We start from the raw sequence: 21,879 nt of genomic DNA, 5'->3' as shown, positions 1-21,879 counted from the left end.
TTGCAACAACAGATGCAACATACAAATTCAATACATCTAGGCTAATAGCCACTATCTTATGTAGCTTTCGAACATTATTTTAGGTGCATTCACTCCTGCTCATAAAATACTACATTGCATCCTACGAGAAACACCATCACAATTGCAACATTTTTGGAGGAACGAGTCCCTATTTTTCTCTAAATACTTAGTCCAATCACTGCTACCAGTTGTAACTGGGACGAATTCTACATGTTCCACAAAACATATATATGTAGAAAGAGACAGAGAATATTAATCCGTAAAGGATAGAGCAATTTTTGAAGGAAAACAAGTGGGTGAGCTCAATGCATAGCAGAGCATAGATAAAAATTCATAGAAAAATACAACACAAACTTAGCTCGATCTCTTAAATTTATTTCAACCCGAAAGGGCTTTATCAAATGAAAAGAGCTAGTTGCTAAACCTGACTATCTCTTCTCATTTGATAAAGCCATTTTGGGTTGAAATAAATTTGACATCGAGCTAAATCTGTATTGTGTTTTTCTTTTAATCCCCACTAAAAGCATTTGAATGTCAAGCTCAATTAATTCCATTTGCTTTTGATGTTCACAGAAGACATTGTAGTTTAAAATAAGAAGACGAGTATAAGCGAGGCTACTGAGAGTAAAGGCAGATGAACAGGACAGCGTGACGTCATTACCAGATCAACATGTAGGTATATGATGCTTAAAGTTTCTTGTGTTCAGCCACATGACCATGCTAATAGTCATAAAAATATTTTTTTTTTTCGTTGCCCCTTGTGGTAATTTTATGAAGGTAATTCAAACGTGCATATATTTTTTTTCTAAAGAGAAAGAACAATTCTCCATTTTTATTTATTTATTTATTTATTTTTTTACATAAACGTCACCACTTATCAAGGCCGATAGGCCACTCAAGGATAAGGGTTAAAGAGTGTAGAGTAGTCAAAAGGACAATATAGTAATCGATAGTAATGGAAGTTCGGTAAATTTGTTAACTTAAGTGGAACGGCTCATCAGAAATTTGTTCACGTTGGACTTGAAGACAACCATATTATAGAAAAAGACAATTCCACAGGCGTGCAGTTCTAAGAAAGAAGCTTTGATCATGGAATCTATGTTTAGGTTTAGGTACAGATAAAGAGTGGGGAAAATTATTGATAATGTTTTCAGCTAGACGAGTGTTTCTTGTGAAAGTTTGGCGAGGGGGGACCATAGATTGAAGCTCAGTTGAACACTTTCCATGAAAATAACGATAAAGCAGAGACAAACTCGCAACATCTCTTCTGTGAGACAGAGGTTGCAGCGAAGAGAAAAGGACATCTCCCACCAGGCCACAAAGTCTATTTTGAACCCTATCAAGGCAGGACAAGTCTTTTCTAGCAGCTCCTGCCCATATGTGGCAACAGTACTCCATCCTTGGACGTATCTGGCTCTTATATAGATAGAGAATTGCATCAGCAGTGAGATATCTACTGGATCGATAGAAGGATCCGACCATTTTTCCAGCAGCCTTGGCAACAGATTTGATGTACGTATTCCATTTAAGATCAGGAGTAAAGGTCAAGCCAAGAAGCCTGTCAAAACTTGAGGCCTCCCCAAGACGAGAGCCATTCATTTTAATTGATGCCAGATGGGGATCAGAACGTTGATGATGTAAAGATAGAAGCTTGGTTTTAGATGCATTAAAAGTAACCAGCCACTCCTTTCCCCATTGTACAACGTGATCAAGATCAGAGGAGAGAGAATCTGAGAGAACTTGGTCGTTTACTGTCTTAGATGTGCTACCATAGATGGTAGTGTCATCAGCAAAAATGTCTACGAATGATGTAAGGATGTGATTTGGAAGATCATTAATGTAGATCAGGAAAAAAGTTAGGCCCAGGATCGACCGCTGAGGGACTCCAGCATTAATACTGTGAGTTTCTGATTTTTGCCCATCAACTACTACTCTTATGAACCTATCAGAGAGAAATGATTTAATAATTGAGAAGACATTTCCAGCAATACCATAGCTGGAGATCTTGTGAAGTAAACCTTTATGCCATACCCTATCAAAGGCCTTTGATATGTCAAGAGCAATTGCCCTAGAAAGGTTGCCTCTGTCGAGAGATTAGCTAATCCTATGCGATATAACTGTAAGCACATCTGCTGTAGATCTAGCAGAACGGAAACCATATTGTGTGTCACTAAGAAGGTTATTTTTGCTGAGATGGTTGACTACTTCTCTATTTAACACAGATTCCAGCAACTTACTCATGACGCACAGGAGACTTATTGGCCTGTACTGAGAGGGGGATGAACGATCACCTGAATTCTTAAATACAGGGCATACTGATGAGATTTTCCAGGGTGATGGGAAGCAATTCTCCTTAAGACAACGTTTAAACAGCTTTGTAAGTATGAGTGCTAGTTCTGGTTGAAGTTTTTTGAGTATTATAATTGGAATATCATCAGGGCCGGTTGCTTTACTGGAATCAAGGTTTTTGATTAGCTTGGCAACATCACATACAGATATTTGTATATCACATAGTGTGTTTTCTGATACAGGAGGAAATATTGGGGGTTGGCGGCCTTGGTCGCAAAGGGTAGAATTGGCTGCAAAGTTCTTGGCAAAGAGTTTGGCTTTGTCTGATGTAGACGAGATTAACTCAGGTCCATTGATGATAGTTGGGATGGAGCACATGCTTCTGTTCAAGATTCTGTTTGCAATTTGCCAAAACTGGTGGGAACCAAGCCGCTGCTCAGCTACTTTTGACTTGACGGACTGAGCATATAACTCTCTTGCGTTCTTTATTACTTTCTTACAATGGTTGCTGGAAGTCCTGAAAGCGGCTTTAGTTTCCATACATCTATTACGTTGGAAGCAGTGGAAAAAGTGATTTCTGTGCGCAATAGCAGCAGCACATTCTGTAGAGAACCATGGCTGGCTGTTAGGTTTTTGCTGTAACTTTTTCGAGGGTATGAAATTGTCTATACCTACAATTAACCATTCTGTCAGGTCTGATACTATAGACGACACATCCTTTTTAAACATGGAACGCAGAGGAAGATCCGATATAAATGTACGGAAACTATCCCAGTCAGCCATAGTGTATCGATATACTGTATGATGGAGAGGTACGTCTGAGGACTTATTACATTTCATTTTTATCTTAATTGATACAACTGAGTGGTCGGAAGATCCAAGAGGAGACAGAACGGAAACTGAACATAGTTCAGGGCAAGTTGTGAGAAAAAGGTCTAGGAGACTTGCATACTGGCCGTCATTGTCGGGCACACGGGTGGGTTCGTGAACAATCTGAGTGAGGTCATAAGCAATGGAGAAATCATGACAGAATCTCCCCTCATTATCGGTCTTGTTTGAGTGGGTCAACCATTCCACATTGTGAACATTGAAGTCTCCACATACGTGAATGTTAGCTGAAGGATATGCTAATAGAACTTGGTCAATTTTCTCAGATATGCTTTTAAAGATAGTAACTCCGCTGTTATGGGGGCGATAGAGAGTAAATATAAATGCCGTAGTGTGAGCTAGTGCTACTCGGAAGCACATATAGGGTAAGTTAGGATCTTCTCTGGAGATGTCCCTACCACATGGAAAACCATCTTTTATATAGGCACATATTCCATGCCCATGCCGATCTTGGGGGTCAGTTTTGGAAGTTAGGTTGGAGTATCCTTTAATTACAAACTCATTTAGGGAAATAGTCTGTCCAATTCCAGTTTCACTTAAAAAGAAAAGGTCTGGTTTAGTCTCCTGTAATTGGGCTTCAACCTCTGGAAGGTTAGAACATAGACCCCTGATGTTGGAGAAGGAGACATGGTAGTGGGGATCTACGTTGGAAGTTTCAGATCCGGGTTTAATCATGTATTTTTTATTGAAACTTGTCATGATGGAATTTTGGAGTTTGTGGACTAGGTCGTCAGATTTGCTTAGAGCAAGACAGAGAGGGGAAACAAAAAGAGAAAAGTAACGAAGAATTTTTTTTTTTTTTGTAGCACATAAGATAAAGCCGTAACAATTACCCACTAGTATGGCATCGAGAGGCCCCACCAGAGACTACTGCATGGTCCAGAATCCATTCACCAAATGGCAATACAGCAGCCCCAGTACTTTGCACCTGCTGATAGGACAGCCTCCTTAGTGGTTAATCCAAGGTTCGGGTCCCTGACTATCAGGCGGATAACGTCAGTCCAGATAAAACGTTTACCTCCAGCACCCTTACTAGTGACATGGCTACAAGGATAGACATAGAACAGAAAATTTCCGCCATCTTTGCCGACTGTTCACGCAAAATACTGCCAACCTAGAATACAGCTTTTTCTTTTCCCTTTGTCACAAAAATCACTCATTAAAAAAATGAGGACTGAGTGACAAATAAAGAGAAGCGAGAGTAACTACAACTGCCGACAACGCTTCCACAAAACGTTCTCTACTCTCCTTTAAAAAAAAAAAATCTATTAAGTATTGTACTTAATAAAAGTCCAACTGGCGTGTTTTTTAAAGGGAACGTATGGTGATAGATTCACCTCTCACGAATTAACAATGAATACAATTTCCTAATCCGTTCATGCAATCAACATGGTAGATATAATAAACATTTATGATGAGAAAATGCTATCATTAAATCAAACAATCAGGAGATAAAAATATAAATTAAGTACTGAAATAGAATGTAGTTATTAATATTAGAAATTTAAACAAAAAAATTAAAATACACTTATCTCGAACACGCATTCGTCTTCAGAGTGCAAACTGATTTGATTGATTTGGATAATTATATAATTGCACATTGGGATAATTTTAATCTAACAAATTATAACAGTGAGTGAACCTGTTTTTCAAATTTTCTTACGTGTCTATCGAAGAAAATTGAATATTTCATTTTATTTATTTTTTTTAAACTGCAAAACAAACAATTTTTATATAATATTTTTCAGTCCATTCTTTAATAATGAATAATACTTTTCATTGAGTATTTTCAAATATTTTAAAGTTAGAAGCATTTTTCACAACAGTTTTTTTTTTTTTTTTTTAATTTTTTTATTTTTTTTATTTAACCAAAACGATTGATGAATTCAATATTTTAGCACCGGGCGTAATTTATTTCTTTGAAATATATTTCAAACTTAAAAGTTTTTGTTTGTTTTATAACATTTTATCTGTAAATAATTTACATGAATGAAATGGGAAATGAAATAGGAAATACTATGTTCTCTAGCAAGACATACGAACACAAATTCATCTTAAAAATTCATTAACTAATCAGTTTTAATTAAAGTTTTGATATGAACTAAAAATAAAGAGTACATTAAATTTTAGTAAACATGTTTTCTTGTGTTTTCTTTTATAAATAAACTAGCAGGGCTACCCGGCGTTGCTCGGGACCGTATAAACAATAAAAAAACAAAAGCAGATATTGAATATATGTTTTATTCTTAGGGGAGAGGAATCTTTCATCTCTATGTATTATTTGTTTTATCTACCCTAGGACTGGTATTGTTCATGTTTTATCCCTAGCGTAGGTAATTTACAGCATGTATATGAAATTGTTTTACCTTAGGGAGAAGAGAACAGGTAATATACAACATAATGTGTCTATATTACATCCCTGGCAACGCCTAGAAACCAGCTAGAACATGTATTTCAGTCAATCTTTATTACATCCTGGGCTATGCCGGGAAACCAGCTAATCTCTATTTAGTGACTTGACCACCAAAATACCTCCCTAAGTGTGTCCTTTCTTTTGAACTTATTAGATATAGGTATCTAGAAATTTGTGTGAAATTTTGTTGAATGCATTGTTCACTATGATTTTCTTATTGTTCTACACAATATCAACTGTAGCGAAATAACACAGTAAACTTAGTGTAGTGTTAGAATAAAGAGCAAAGGAAAAAATTAGAATCATATTCTGTAATTGCTAATCTAAATTTGCTAGCGTGTACCAGTATTTGCCAGGTTGTGGAAATTTGGAATTTATAACATATGTAGTGGCCTTTTCCTAGATACCTATTTTTATAATTGTTTCAGTACATTGCTACAAAATGTGACATTTGTTGGCGTTTGTAAAAAAAATCATGAATGTGCTTATATTCCAAAAAAGAAAATATCAGTGCATAGTATTGAAAGTGTTTGAGATTCAAAAGTCTGTAACATTTCTACTAACTTCATAAGATGTCATGTGAGAAACTTAATTGAATATCAAGACATTATCTGAAGCGTTTTTATTTTGGTGTAACGTATGTGTTTACAGTGAACCTTAACTTTTAATAAACAGATTGGTATGCAATGACATAGGCTAGGAATCTTAGACAAAATATATATAAATTGGAAAAATGTGTGAACAAATGAAAAAAAAATGATCCGCTCTACTTGATGACATCAAGCACAGTAATATTTTAGTGAAGAAAATATGAAATTGATGTTCAGTGATTAGTTTGGATGAATGAGAAAATGTAATTGTTTGATGCATAAAAAATAACTCATTTGCTGTATTTGATATTAAGCAGCAAAAAAATAGTGATTTGAATATTTAGGAAAACATCAAACCAGATTATGTAAAAAAAAAAGATGAAATTAGAAAATATATATTTTCTGTTTATGAGTTTTGCCAATCAAAATTTTGTGGCAGAAATTGGGTGATTACCATGCAATTTTATTTTGGTAAAATTCTTAAATTATTTCAATGTTTATTATAATTTCTTATTAGTGACTTGTTATCATCAAAATCCGCCCCAAAGAGTGTCCTTTCTTTTATTAGGTATCATAATAGGTATCCAGATTTCTACTTCTATACAAATATGATATTGTAGTACAGTAAATGTCAAATTGTTTTTCAAGTATTAGTTTGTAACGTTTGTACTGACTTCATCAGATGTCATGTAAGAAACTGAATTCTATGTAAGAAGACTTTATCTGAAGTGTTTTTATTTTGGTATATCATGTGTGATTACACTGTAGTAATTGCGCTGAAAGCATGTTAATTACAAATGACAAAAGTTAAATCAATTTCTGATTCAGCTACACAATATAAACTAAAGGAAATCAAATTTGCAAAATAAAAGCAATATGTAGTTATGGGTTAGTTTGGAGTTAGAATAAAAAGCCAACAAAACAGTTAGTTTGTATTGTGTAGATTGGTCATTTCTGATAGTATTGAGAGTCGTCAATGAAAATCTTAATTTCCGACAAAATACTGAATGTTTCTTGGATACCCATTCGTAAAAAGTACCTTTTTTGGAAAAAAAAAAAAAAAAAACACTCCCCGGATCATCTTCACCACCTTAAAAAAAAAAAACTTTATTCTTCAAAAAATGTGCACATTGTTAGTGTAAAAAACAGATTCGCACCACTTGATGAAATCAAGCATAGTAATATTTTAGTAAAGAAAATATGAAATTGATTTTCAATAATTAGTTTGAATGAATATCAGAAAATGTAATTGTTTGATGCATAAGAAAGAACTCATCTGCTGAATTTGATATTAAGCAGCAAAATATTTCAAAACATAAAAATGTGAAACATAACATGAATACTCTCCGTTGTCACTTGAAAACATTGACCTTGGTAGGAAGTTTATTAGATACTGAAATTGTGGTCTTGGTATAGTGTGCTTAATATTATTGTATGCAAAATTTAAAAACACAAAAGGGGGTACAATCAATATTGAAAAAGTAACATCTGTCACAGAAAATAGTAATTTATAAATGTCAAAAGATATATTATTCTGTACTTAAAATGTTAAACTTACTGTTAACAATAATTTAAAATGGTGATCAGGATGAGTCCAACAACTTAGTCCTTGAGCTTTCTTATTGGTCATAGTAAAAAGAAATTGTAGTCTTTCAAGTTTGTTGGTCGCATTGGGATTCTTGGAATGTATCAACAGATTCCTGCATATGAATCTTTGTTAATTCCACACAATACAAAATATATATACAAAACAAAGTAAAGCAAAGTATAGGGTTAGTTGTGTCCTCTAATTATCGACCAAGTATATGTATTGATAAAAAGATAAAAGCAATGGAAACGTTTATTACAATGTATCAATATTAAATTTTTATCATGAACAACAAATCGAAATAATGATAGATATTTTGTGCTTATACGAAACTGGAATCAAGGATTGTCACCTGTGATTTTATATATGTCAATAGTGCATGCCACTACAAATGATATTAGCCAAATTAAGTTTTGTTTATTTCACCCATTATAAAATATATACACAAAATGCAGTAAACAAAGTTTATGTTTAGTTAATGATAAGTTTAGGTTCGAGAAATAAGCAAAGAAAAGAAAAAAAGATACATTTGTTTATAGTGTGTAAATTGTAAGTTTGTAAATATTTAAAACTATCCACACTGGTATGTGGAAATTCTAGATACCTATTGTTATAAAGTTCCAATTCATGTTTGATATATCACTCTACATGTTCCCTGTTGCACCCCAAAGATGTAAATGATTATCGAGAAAGTGAAATAAACAGTTTTTGAAATAAAATAGAAACAAATGCTGATGTTTACTATATAAAACACTGTGTTCAATGGAATTGAGCCTTATACAATATTGGTGGAATAAAAAAATCCATTTTTTTAATTCAATTTAAGAAATGAGCAAAAATTTGATATTTAAAATATTTGGCATGAAGAAAAAGAAATATAAGATAAAAGGTGATAAAGCAGTAAGAATCATATGCTGAATTCAATTAAAAACAAATATGATTGTCAAAGAAATATCATGAAAATTTTGTAAGTGAAAAAAATTATTTTTTGATATATTTGGTTTCGAAGTATTAAGAAACATGTACAACTTCATTTTAAAGACAAAACGAAAACTGTACTAATGATAATGACAATGGTGAAAGGAAATTGGAAAAAAATGTATCAGAGGTAAAATGTTGGTCACATATACGTTTGTGTGGTATGCATGAAACACGTGTAGAAAATTATATTTTCTGATGCTGAAAGTAAGAAGAGAAACATTGTTAAAAAATGATCTAAAAGGCAATAGTAAAATCCTCATTTTTAGTGTGGGATATGTTGTTTGTTTCAATTGAGAAAGGAAACTTTAATTTATACAATTCGATGTTATAGATCACAAGTTTTATTACAATAAACATTGTGTTCTTTAATTATCAACCAAGTATATTTATTGATAAAAAGAGAATGTAATGGACATGTTTATTATAATTTATCAATATTAAATTGTTATCATGAAAAACCAATGGAAAGCGTGAATGTTATTTGGTGTTTTTAAAAAACAGCTACCAATGATTGTAACCAGTGATATTTGTGTATGCTAACAGTGCAAATGTGGTGGTGAAATGAATTTTTGTTTATTCTTCACAATATAAAATATATACACAAAACTAAAACATAATTTACGGTTAGTTAATGATAAGTTTAGGTTAGAGAAATAAGCAAAATTAAAGATACCTATTGTTATAAAGCACCAATTCATGTTTGGTATATCAATCTACATGTTCCTTGTAGCACCCCAGAGAGGTAAATGAGTGTCAACAAAATGAAATAAAACATAGTATTTGAAATAAAATGAAAAAGTGCTTGAAAAGTGAAATATGCTGATGTTTACTATCTAAAACATTGCGTTCAATGCAATTGAAACTTATACTATATTGGTGGACTAAGAATTAAAGAAATAAAATTTAAGAAATTAGCAAAAAATTGATATATAAAATATTTGGCATGAAGAAAAACAAATATAAGACAAAAGGGGAAAAAGCAGTAACAATCATGTGCTGAAGTTCATTGAAAATAAATCGTTTGTCAAAGAAATATAATGAAAATTCTTAGAGTGAAAAAAAAATGGGATTTTTACAAATCTGGTTTCCAAGTAATAGGAAACATGTACAGCTTCATTTTAACGACAAAATGTAAACTGTAGTAATGGTAATGAGAATGTTGAAGGAAATTGGCAAAAAATTGTTAGTCAAATGTTGATCAAATATTATAAGTTTTTGTGATATGCATGAAACATGTGCAGAATATGATCTGCTCTCATGCTGAAAGCAAGTAGAGAAACATTGTGAAAAAATGATGTAAAGCTAAGCTAAGCAAACGACCAGTGAATGGAAATGTTTATTATAATGTATCAAGATGAACATATTATCATGAAAAAGCAAATCGAAATAGTGATAGTTATTTGGTGCTTATACGAAACAGGTATCAAGTATTGTCACCAGTGATTTTATTGATGTTAACAGTGCATGTCACTAAAAATAATGATGGTAGCGAAATTAAGTTTTGTTAATTCTACCCAATATAAAATATATACGCAAAACAAAGTAAACAAAGTTACGGGTTAGTTAATGATAAGTTTAGGTTCGAGAAATAAGCAAAGGAAAAGAAAAAAAAAAGGTACATGTGTTTATATTGTGTAAAATGTTAGTCTGTAAATATTTCAAACTATCAACACTGGTATGTGTAAATCCTAGATACCTATTGTCATAAAGTACCACTTCTTGTTTGATATATCACTCTACATGTTCCCTGCAGCATCCCAGAGAGTTAAATGAGTGTCCACAAAATGAAATATAACATAGTACTGGAAATAAAATAAAATAAGAATATGTCTGAAAAGAAATAAATGCTGTTTACTATATAAAAAGTTGTTTTCAAGTGTCAAATGGAATTGAATCTTATACAATGTTGGTGGATTATGAAATTGCATGAATGAAATAACATTGGAGAAATAAGAAAAAAGTTTATATATACAATATTTACAAATGTAAGATAAAAGGTGAAGAAGGGCCAAATCCGAGATCTATAAATCGTAAATTTTCAAAGTGAAAACAGTTATTTTTTTTTTTTTTATATCTGCTTTCCAAGTAATAGTAACCATGTACAGCTTCATTTTAAATGAAAACTGTACTAATGATAATGTTCATGGTGAAAGGAAATTGGAAAAAAATTAAAAATGTCAGAGGTAAAATGTTTGTGTGGTATGCATGAAACACGTGTAGAAAATGATCTCATGCTGAAAGTAAGAGAAACATAGCTAAAAAATTATGTAAACGCAATAGTAAAATCCTCATTTTTAGGAACATAGTGTGGGGTATGTTGTTTGTTTCAATTGAGAAAGGAAAGTTTAATTTTTAGAATTGGATGTTATAGATCACAAGTTTTATTACAATAAACATTGTGTTCTCTAATTATCAACCAAGTATATTTATTGATAAAAAAAGAAAAGTAATGGACATGTTTATTATAATTTATCAATATTAAATTGTTATCATGAAAAACCAATGGAAAGCGTGTTGGTTATTTCGTGTTCATAAGAAAAAACATCATGGGTTGTCACCAGTGATTTTATGTATGCTAACATTTCGCTGCAAATGTGGTAGCTAAATGTCTTTTTGGTTATTCTACACAAAATAAAATATATACACAAAACAAAGTAAAAGAAATGTCAGGGTTAGTTAATGATAAGCTTAGTACCAAGAAATAAGCACAGAATAAGGAAAAGAAAGATACATTTGTTGATATTGTGTCGATTGGTGAATTTGTTGGTTCATTTTGTTTTATGACATATCAACACTATATCATGCCCAATCTAGTGACATTTTTTTTTCCTAGAATATATTTGTTTATTTAATGTTGGTTTCTATTTAACTCATAATTGGGACCCTAACAGGTACTACTACTCCAGATCAGAGTGGACCTGGTAGCAATAGCAATTAAATGGTGGCTTCACACTTCACAAAGCCCCATGTTTGGATACAGTTTATGGTCATATCCAGGACCTGGTGAATTTGTAAATAATTGAAACGATCAACACTGGCGAGTTAGAATTCTACATACCTATTGTTATAAAGTACCAATTTATGTTTTACATATCACTCCACAACGTTGCTGCAGAATCCAGACAGTTGAAAGAGTCTCAAGAAACTGAAAAGCTATTTAGTACTCTTAAATAAAATAACATGCATAAAGAAATCCTAATATAAGACAATAGATGAAAAAGCAATAAAAATTTTGTGTGGAATCAAGTGAAAACAGTTTCTTTGTCAAAGAAATTGCATGAAGATTCTCAGAGACTTTTCCTTCCCTGTTCCCTTCCCTTTTGGTGGAAGGAAACTTTCACAGTGGCTCAGAAGGTGGGCTGAGCACACTTCCTACAAAGGTGGGATGGGTAAATTTCTTTTTCATTTGGTTGCCTGGAGGACAGGCTTAGGCCCCCCCCCAAAAAAAAAAACGTTGGAGCCAGGGAACTTCTCCTCCCAGAAGGGGGAGGGGGGCCCGGGAAGGCTTCTCTTCCCATATTTTTTGTTTTGTGTAAGGTTGATCTCTTTCCAAAGGGAGTAAGAGGATATCCCTCTCTTAGGAGGAGAGCGAAGGCTCCCTGGGCCTCCCATCCTCCTTCTGAGAGAAGTTCCCCGGCTTCCACATTCATTGCTCAGCCCGCCGTCCAGGCAATCAGAGTCTGATTGTCTGCCGTATATAAAAAGGCGATTTTAGCTTGTCAGGCGGTATGCTCTGCGTAGACCATTTTTCTTCCACCTGTTGACCTTCCCTCCCTGTCATACAATACGCTTAAACAGGATATTTTAATTTATGCAGATTCCATATAGACTTTTAGTTTCCCAGGGTGTATACCCTCCGTTGACCATTTATGTTTAAGAGTTTTCCTTGCCCCTTCTCTGCCCCAGAATGGGAAGGGAGCTCTTTCCCACTGTATGGGGGGGGGGGCGGCTTTCTTTTATGGTTATGTGGGGAGCCTTACCTTTACCCCCCTTAAGGTGGTAGGTCTTTTTTGTAAAATTGTTAGTTAAATGTTGATCAAATATTATAAGTTTTTGTGATATGCATGAAACATGTGCAGAATATGATCTGCTCTCATGCTGAAAGCAAGTAGAGAAACATTGTGAAAAAATGATGTAAACCTAAGCTAAGCAAACGACCAGTCAATGGAAATGTTTATTATAATGTATCAACAATAACACATTATCATAGTTATTTGGTGCTTATACGAAACAGGTATCAGGGATTGTCACCAGTGATTTTATTTATGTTAACAGTGCATGTCACTACAAATAATGATGGTAGCGAAATTAAGTTTTGTTTATTCTACCTAATATAAAGTATATACACAAAACAAAGTAAACATCTGCTGAATATTAAGCAGCAAAATATTTTAAAACATAAAAATGTGAAACATAACATGAATACTCTCCATTGTCACTTGAAAACATTGGTCTTGGTAGGCAGTTTATTAGATACTGAAATAGTGGTCTTGGTATGGTGTGCTTAATATTATTGTATGCAAAATTTAAAAACACAAAAGAGGGTACAATCAATATTGAAAAAGTAACATCTGTCACAGAAAATAGTAATTTATAAATATCAAAAGGAATATTATTCTGTACTTAAAATGTTAAACTTACTGTTAACAATAATTTAAAATGGTGATCAGGATGAGTCCAACAACTTAGTCCTTGAGCTTTCTTATTGGTCATAGTAAAAAGAAATTGTAGTCTTTCAAGTGTGTTGGTCGCATTGGGATTCTTGGAATGTATCAACAGATTACTGCATATGAATCTTTGTTAATTCCACACAATACAAAATATATATACAAAACAAAGTAAAGCATAGTATAGGGTTAGTTGTGTCCTCTAATTATCAACCAACTATTGCTAAAAAGAGAAAAGCACTGGAAATGTTTCTTATAATGTATCAATATTGAATTGTTCTCATGAAACACAAATCGAAATAGTGATAGTTATTTGGCGCTTATAAGAAACAGGTATCAGGGATTTTGGTGTATCAGATGTTTTTACAGTGAACTTAACTTTCAAGAAACAAATTGGTATGCAATGACATAGGCTAAGAATCTTAGACAAAATATATTCAAATGAAAAAAAATGTTGAACACTTATAACTTTGTATGGACTCTCAAAAACATTTGTAAAAAATGTGTAAACAAATGTAAAAAAAAATGATCCGCTCTACTTGATGACATCAAGCACAGTAATATTTTAGTGAAGACAATATGAAATTGATGTTCAGTGATTAGTTTGGATGAATGAGAAAATGTAATTGTTTGATGCATAAAAATAACTCATTTGCTGTATTTAATATTAAGCAGCAAAATATAGTGATTTGAATATTTAGGAAAACATCAAACCAGATTATGTAAAAAAAAAAAGATGAAATTAGAAAATATATATTTTATGCTTATGAGTTTTGCCAATTAAAATTTTGTGGCAGAAATTGGGTGATTACCAAGTAATTTTATTTTGGTAAAATTCTTAAATTATTTCAATGTTTATTTCATCAAAATCCGCCCCAAAGAGTGTCCTTTCTTTTATTAGGTATCAGAATAGGTATCCAGATTTCTACTTCTATACAAATGTGATATTGTAGTACAGTAAATGTCAAATTGTTTTTCAAGTATTAGTTTGTAACGTTTGTACTGACTTCATCAGATGTCATGTAAGGAACTGAATTCTATTTAAGACTTTATCTGAAGTGTTTTTATTTTGGTAGATCATGTGTGATTACACTGTAGTAATTGCGCTGATAGCATGTTAACTACAAATGACAAAAGATAAATCAATTTCTGATTCAGCTACACAATATAAACTAAAGGAAATAAAATTTGCAAAATAAAAGAAAAATGTAGTTATGGGTTAGTTTGGAGTTAGAATAAAAAGCCAACAAAACAGTTAGTTTATATTGTGTAGACTGTTTAATTAACTTTGTTCATTTCTGATAGTATTGAGAGTGGTCAATGAAAATCTTAATTTCTGACAAAATACTGTAATTTTCTTGGATACCCATTCGTAAAAAGTACCTTTTTTGTGAAAAAAAAAAACACTCCCCAGATCACCTTCACCACCTAAAACACAAAAACAAAAATATCTTTTTTTTTTTGTGTAAGGTTGATCTCTTTCGGAATGGAGTAAGCAGAACCGACAGGGGGGGGGGTCAATCAACCATACAAAAGGATATCTATCTCTTAGTTGAAAGAGGGAAGGTCTCCCTGTCCTCCCATACCCCTTCTGAGAGAAGTTTCCCCAGCTCTCAGCTTTGGGGTGGGGGGGGGGTAGGAGGGCTTAGCCCGCCCTCAAGGCAAATAGTCTGACTGTCTGCCTTATATAAAAAGGCGATTTTAGCTGGTCAGGTGGTATGACCTGCATTGACTATTTTTCCTCCACCTGTTGACCTTCCTTAATATTTATTTTTAATAATAAACACATTTTATTTTAATATTAATATTTATTTGTAATAATAAACACATTATATTATTTTAAATATTAATATTTATTTTTAATAATAAACACATATTATTTTAAATATTAATATTTATTTATAATAATAAACACATTTTATTCTACTTTAAATATTAATATTTATTTTTAATAATAAAAACAATTTTATTTGAATATTAATATGTATTTTTAATAATAAACTCATTTTTATTTTAATAATTATTTTTAATACTAACTCATTTTATTATTGTAAATGTTAATATTTATTTTTAATAATTATTGTTATTTAATAATAATATCTTCTATTTTTTTACTGTTTATGTCTAACTTTTATCGACTTTTTCTTTTTTAATAGCATATTCTTTAAATGAATAGAAAAATAATTTCCCAAATTTTAGACCCCGGTTATTTGGCTGATAGTCGATAAAAATGATTAAAAGAGAGATTCATGAACATTAACGTTGTCATATAAAAAGAAAATGCTAATAAGAAGTGTTTTTAATCAATGTAACATATTTATTCAACTCTGTCATATATTTGTTTGATGACAACTTTTTCGAATCTGTGTACAGTAAAAACGATATACTTACATAGGATTTTGAAAGCATTTAAACTGTCGAAGAGTTTTATTATAAATAAAAGAGTTTAGTTTGTTGAACTTAATGGACTTTTTTGTTGTATCTATTAACTGTTTATTCTTTTTATCAAACAAAAAGAGAATTTTTATATTGACATGTGATGGACTGTTGTTTTATTTAAAAAAAAAAAAAAAACTCGCCATTAGTGGACGGTCAAAAGACAAATATATAACAAATAAATGTTAGGAAAGGCAAGATAAGTTACTTTTCTATCCAACTGGATATATTTTTTGTGTTTTTAATCACTGTAACATATTTATTCAGCTCGAAAAACATACAGTGTTTACCGATGTATTCGAAAAATGTCACCAGTTGTTTACATAGCCATTTGCCGGAAGTGACGGTTTTTTTTTATATAAGTTTTATTCAAACAGGCTTTAAGTTCAAATTAATGGACTTTTTTTTATACTTCCAAAATAAACTATTACAGTCGTTTAAAACATAATAGAAGTATTATTTTTTATTTTTTAAAAACAATGTTTACAAAATGTCTATGCGCGTTTCTTCCGGCCGGCTGCGAATAGCATAAATAAATAACTGTTGCCAGAATTTATCGCATTTTTATTTTTTAATAGCATTTTCTTAAAACGAATAGAAAAATAATTTCCCATGAAAAAAAAAAAAAGAAAATGCTATTAAATATAATAAAAATTACTGAGATAAAAATATAAAAAAATACGTACGTAACAACAAAAACACACCGAAGAAAGTGTGTGTGTGTGTGTGAGAGAGAGAGAGAGGGAGGGAGGGAAGAGGAAGCGGTGTATGTTGAATTTTGTTCCTTTTCGAAGCAGCACAAAAAGTAAGTGTTTCCATAGTAACCAAACCGTGACGTCACGTCACGTGACATGACTAAGCGTTTTTAAACGAATAGAAAAATAGAAAGAGGGTGATAGAGAAAGTGAGAGAGAGAGAGAGTAAGTGTGAGAGAGAGAGAGACGGTGTTGGTTTTACTCCCCCCCCCCTTCCAGCTTAAGAGGTATGAGGTCACGTGGTAATATACAAAATGGCTAATTATTTTACATTACATAAATATTACGATATTTTTATAATCGTCTAATATTTTGAAAGGTGAATTTTTTTATTCCCGTACATTTTTTCCTGACATTTTTCGTTAAAACTCTTGTATAAATAATATTTTTAACCAGGTAATAACGATGGAAACATTGGCATAAAGTAAAAAAAAAGATATAACTGAGCCGAAGAGAAAAATGCAAAAGTATCGGAGAAAGATTTTTTTATTAACAATTGTTCGCCATTAGTGGACGTTGACGTCACGTCACGTGACATGACTAAGCTTTTTTTTTTTTACGTATTAATTACATTGGATCATTCAAGAATTACGTAATAAAAAGCATTACAATGACAGTTTTTTTTGGGACCCCCTTGGAGATAACTGATACGTTTACCCCTTTCTCCTCGTCCGTTTGACGTGAAATTTCGATATTTGTCATCCGGGACACGGGGCTTCGATATGATACCAAATTTATCAAGTCTGGTTGTGTCTTTCAAAAGTTTTAGCGTTACATACAAACATACAAACTCACAGACATTTGGGATTTATATATATAGAAGACTAGCAGGGCTACCCGGCGTTGCTCGGGACCGTATAAACAATGAAAAAACAAAAGCAGATATTGAATATATGTTTTATTCTTAGGGGAGAGGAATCTTTCATCTCTATGTATTATTTGTTTTATCTACCCTAGGACTGGTATTGTTCATGTTTTATCCCTAGCGTAGGTAATTTACAGCATGTATATGAAATTGTTTTACCTTAGGGAGAAGAGAACAGGTAATATACAACATAATGTGTCTATATTACATCCCTGGCAACGCCTAGAAACCAGCTAGAACATGTATTTCAGTCAATCTTTATTACATCCTGGGCTATGCCGGGAAACCAGCTAATCTCTATTTAGTGTGTCCTTTCTTTTATTAGGTATCAGAATAGGTATCCAGATTTCTACTTCTATACAAATATGATATTGTAGTACAGTAAATGTCAAATTGTTTTTCAAGTATTAGTTTGTAACGTTTGTACTGACTTCATCAGATGTCATGTAAGAAACTGAATTCTATGTAAGAAGACTTTATCTGAAGTGTTTTTATTTTGGTATATCATGTGTGATTACACTATAGTAATTGCGCTGAAAGCATGTTAATTACAAATGACAAAAGTTAAATCAATTTCTGATTCAGCTACACAATATAAACTAAAGGAAATCAAATTTGCAAAATAAAAGCAATATGTAGTTATGGGTTAGTTTGGAGTTAGAATAAAAAGCCAACAAAACAGTTAGTTTGTATTGTGTAGATTGGTCATTTCTGATAGTATTGAGAGTCGTCAATGAAAATCTTAATTTCTGACAAAATACTGAATGTTTCTTGGATACCCATTCGTAAAAAGTACCTTTTTTGGAAAAAAAAAAAAAAAAACACTCCCCGGATCACCTTCACCACCTTAAAAACAAAAAACTTTATTCTTCAAAAAATGTGCACATTGTTAGTGTAAAAAACAGATTCGCACCACTTGATGAAATCAAGCATAGTAATATTTTAGTAAAGAAAATATGAAATTGATTTTCAATAATTAGTTTGAATGAATATCAGAAAATGTAATTGTTTGATGCATAAGAAAGAACTCATCTGCTGAATTTGATATTAAGCAGCAAAATATTTCAAAACATAAAAATGTGAAACATAACATGAATACTCTCCGTTGTCACTTGAAAACATTGACCTTGGTAGGAAGTTTATTAGATACTGAAATTGTGGTCTTGGTATGGTGTGCTTAATATTATTGTATGCAAAATTTAAAAACACAAAAGAGGGTACAATCAATATTGAAAAAGTAACATCTGTCACAGAAAATAGTAATTTATAAATGTCAAAAGAAATATTATTCTGTACTTAAAATGTTAAACTTACTGTTAACAATAATTTAAAATGGTGATACGGATGAGTCCAACAACTTAGTCCTTGAGCTTTCTTATTGGTCATAGTAAAAAGAAATTGTAGTCTTTCAAGTTTGTTGGTCGCATTGGGATTCTTGGAATGTATCAACAGATTCCTGCATATGAATCTTTGTTAATTCCACACAATACAAAATATATATACAAAACAAAGTAAAGCAAAGTATAGGGTTAGTTGTGTCCTCTAATTATCAACCAAGTATATGTATTGATAAAAAGATAAAAGCAATGGAAATGTTTATTACAATGTATCAATATTAAATTTTTATCATGAACAACAAATCGAAATAATGATAGATATTTTGTGCTTATACGAAACTGGAATTAAGGATTGTCACCTGTGATTTTATATATGTCAATAGTGCATGCCACTACAAATGATATTAGCCAAATTAAGTTTTGTTTATTTCACCCATTATAAAATATATACACAAAATGCAGTAAACAAAGTTTAGGTTTAGTTAATGATAAGTTTAGGTTCGAGAAATAAGCAAAGAAAAGAAAAAAAGATACATTTGTTTATAGTGTGTAAATTGTAAGTTTGTAAATATTTAAAACTATCCACACTGGTATGTGGAAATTCTAGATACCTATCGTTATAAAGTTCCAATTCATGTTTGATATATCACTCTACATGTTCCCTGTTGCACCCCAAAGATGTAAATGATTATCGAGAAAGTGAAATGAAACAGTATTTGAAATAAAATAGAAACAAATGCTGATGTTTACTATATAAAACACTGTGTTCAATGGAATTGAGCCTTATACAATATTGGTGGAATAAAAAAATCCATTTTTTTAATTCAAGTTAAGAAATGAGCAAAAATTTGATATTTAAAATATTTGGCATGAAGAAAAAGAAATATAAGATAAAAGGTGATAAAGCAGTAAGAATCATATGCTGAATTCAATTAAAAACAAATATGATTGTCAAAGAAATATCATGAAAATTTTGTAAGTGAAAAAAATTATTTTTTGATATATTTGGTTTCGAAGTATTAAGAAACATGTACAACTTCATTTTAAAGACAAAACGAAAACTGTACTAATGATAATGACAATGGTGAAAGGAAATTGGAAAAAAATGTATCAGAGGTAAAATGTTGGTCACATATACGTTTGTGTGGTATGCATGAAACACGTGTAGAAAATTATATTTTCTGATGCTGAAAGTAAGAAGAGAAACATTGTTAAAAAATTATCTAAAAGGCAATAGTAAAATCCTCATTTTTAGTGTGGGATATGTTGTTTGTTTCAATTGAGAAAGGAAACTTTAATTTATACAATTCGATGTTATAGATCACAAGTTTTATTACAATAAACATTGTGTTCTTTAATTATCAACCAAGTATATTTATTGATAAAAAGAGAATGTAATGGACATGTTTATTATAATTTATCAATATTAAATTGTTATCATGAAAAACCAATGGAAAGCGTGAATGTTATTTGGTGTTTTTAAAAAACAGCTACCAATGATTGTAACCAGTGATATTTGTGTATGCTAACAGTGCAAATGTGGTGGTGAAATGAATTTTTGTTTATTCTTCACAATATAAAATATATACACAAAACTAAAACATAATTTACGGTTAGTTAATGATAAGTTTAGGTTAGAGAATTAAGCAAAATTATAGATACCTATTGTTATAAAGCACCAATTCATGTTTGGTATATCAATCTACATGTTCCTTGTAGCACCCCAGAGAGGTAAATGAGTGTCAACAAAATGAAATAAAACATAGTATTTGAAATAAAATGAAAAAGTGCTTGAAAAGTGAAATATGCTGATGTTTACTATCTAAAACATTGCGTTCAATGCAATTGAAACTTATACTATATTGGTGGACTAAGAATTAAAGAAATAAAATTTAAGAAATTAGCAAAAAATTGATATATAAAATATTTGGCATGAAGAAAAACAAATATAAGACAAAAGGGGGAAAAGCAGTAACAATCATGTGCTGAAGTTCATTGAAAATAAATCGTTTGTCAAAGAAATATAATGAAAATTCTCAGAGTGAAAAAAAAATGGGATTTTTACAAATCTGGTTTCCAAGTAATAGGAAACATGTACAGCTTCATTTTAACGACAAAATGTAAACTGTAGTAATGGTAATGAGAATGTTGAAGGAAATTGGCAAAAAATTGTTAGTCAAATGTTGATCAAATATTATAAGTTTGTGTGATATGCATGAAACGTTTAGAATATGATCTGCTCTCATGCTGAAAGCAAGTAGAGAAACATTGTGAAAAAATGATGTAAAGCTAAGCTAAGCAAACGACCAGTGAATGGAAATGTTTATTATAATGTATCAAGATGAACATATTATCATGAAAAAGCAAATCGAAATAGTGATAGTTATTTGGTGCTTATACGAAACAGGTATCAAGTATTGTCACCAGTGATTTTATTGATGTTAACAGTGCATGTCACTAAAAATAATGATGGTAGCGAAATTAAGTTTTGTTAATTCTACCCAATATAAAATATATACGCAAAACAAAGTAAACAAAGTTACGGGTTAGTTAATGATAAGTTTAGGTTCGAGAAATAAGCAAAGGAAAAGAAAAAAAAGGTACATGTGTTTATATTGTGTAAAATGTTAGTCTGTAAATATTTCAAACTATCAACACTGGTATGTGTAAATCCTAGATACCTATTGTCATAAAGTACCACTTCTTGTTTGATATATCACTCTACATGTTCCCTGCAGCATCCCAGAGAGTTAAATGAGTGTCCACAAAATGAAATAAAACATAGTACTGGAAATAAAATAAAATAAGAATATGTCTGAAAAGAAATAAATGCTGTTTACTATATAAAAAGTTGTTTTCAAGTGTCAAATGGAATTGAATCTTATACAATGTTGGTGGATTATGAAATTGCATGAAAGAAATAACATTGGAGAAATAAGAAAAAAGTTTATATATACAATATTTACAAATGTAAGATAAAAGGTGAAGAAGGGCCAAATCCGAGATCTATAAATCGTAAATTTTCAAAGTGAAAACAGATATTTTTTTT

General features: G+C 31.3%; 2 protein-coding genes across 6 annotated transcripts in view; one reads left to right on the top strand and one right to left on the bottom strand.

Moving 5' to 3' along the window:
- The window catches only part of LOC145255900 (mitochondrial S-adenosylmethionine carrier protein-like), a 238,204-nt gene that overhangs the window by 95,232 nt on the left and 121,093 nt on the right, over window positions 1-21,879 (bottom strand). The window contains exon 1 of one of the 4 annotated variants that reach the window (XM_080114639.1): window positions 16,560-16,689. The exons of the other annotated variants lie outside the window; for them this stretch is intronic. The gene's annotated coding sequence lies outside the window, so the exon portion shown is untranslated. Of the gene's footprint in view, window positions 1-16,559; window positions 16,690-21,879 lie in introns of those variants that run through there. 4 annotated transcript variants of the gene reach the window in all.
- LOC145256282 (uncharacterized) overlaps window positions 1-21,879 on the top strand; it is a 99,954-nt gene that overhangs the window by 53,328 nt on the left and 24,747 nt on the right. The window lies entirely within an intron of this gene.

This window comes from Euprymna scolopes, chromosome 1 (genome assembly GCF_053919585.1).
Source record: "Euprymna scolopes isolate OS-2025 chromosome 1, ASM5391958v1, whole genome shotgun sequence".
NCBI lineage: Eukaryota > Metazoa > Mollusca > Cephalopoda > Sepiida > Sepiolidae > Euprymna > Euprymna scolopes.
Note: the sequence above shows the minus strand (reverse complement) of the source record. Positions and strands in the feature narration are given on the sequence as shown.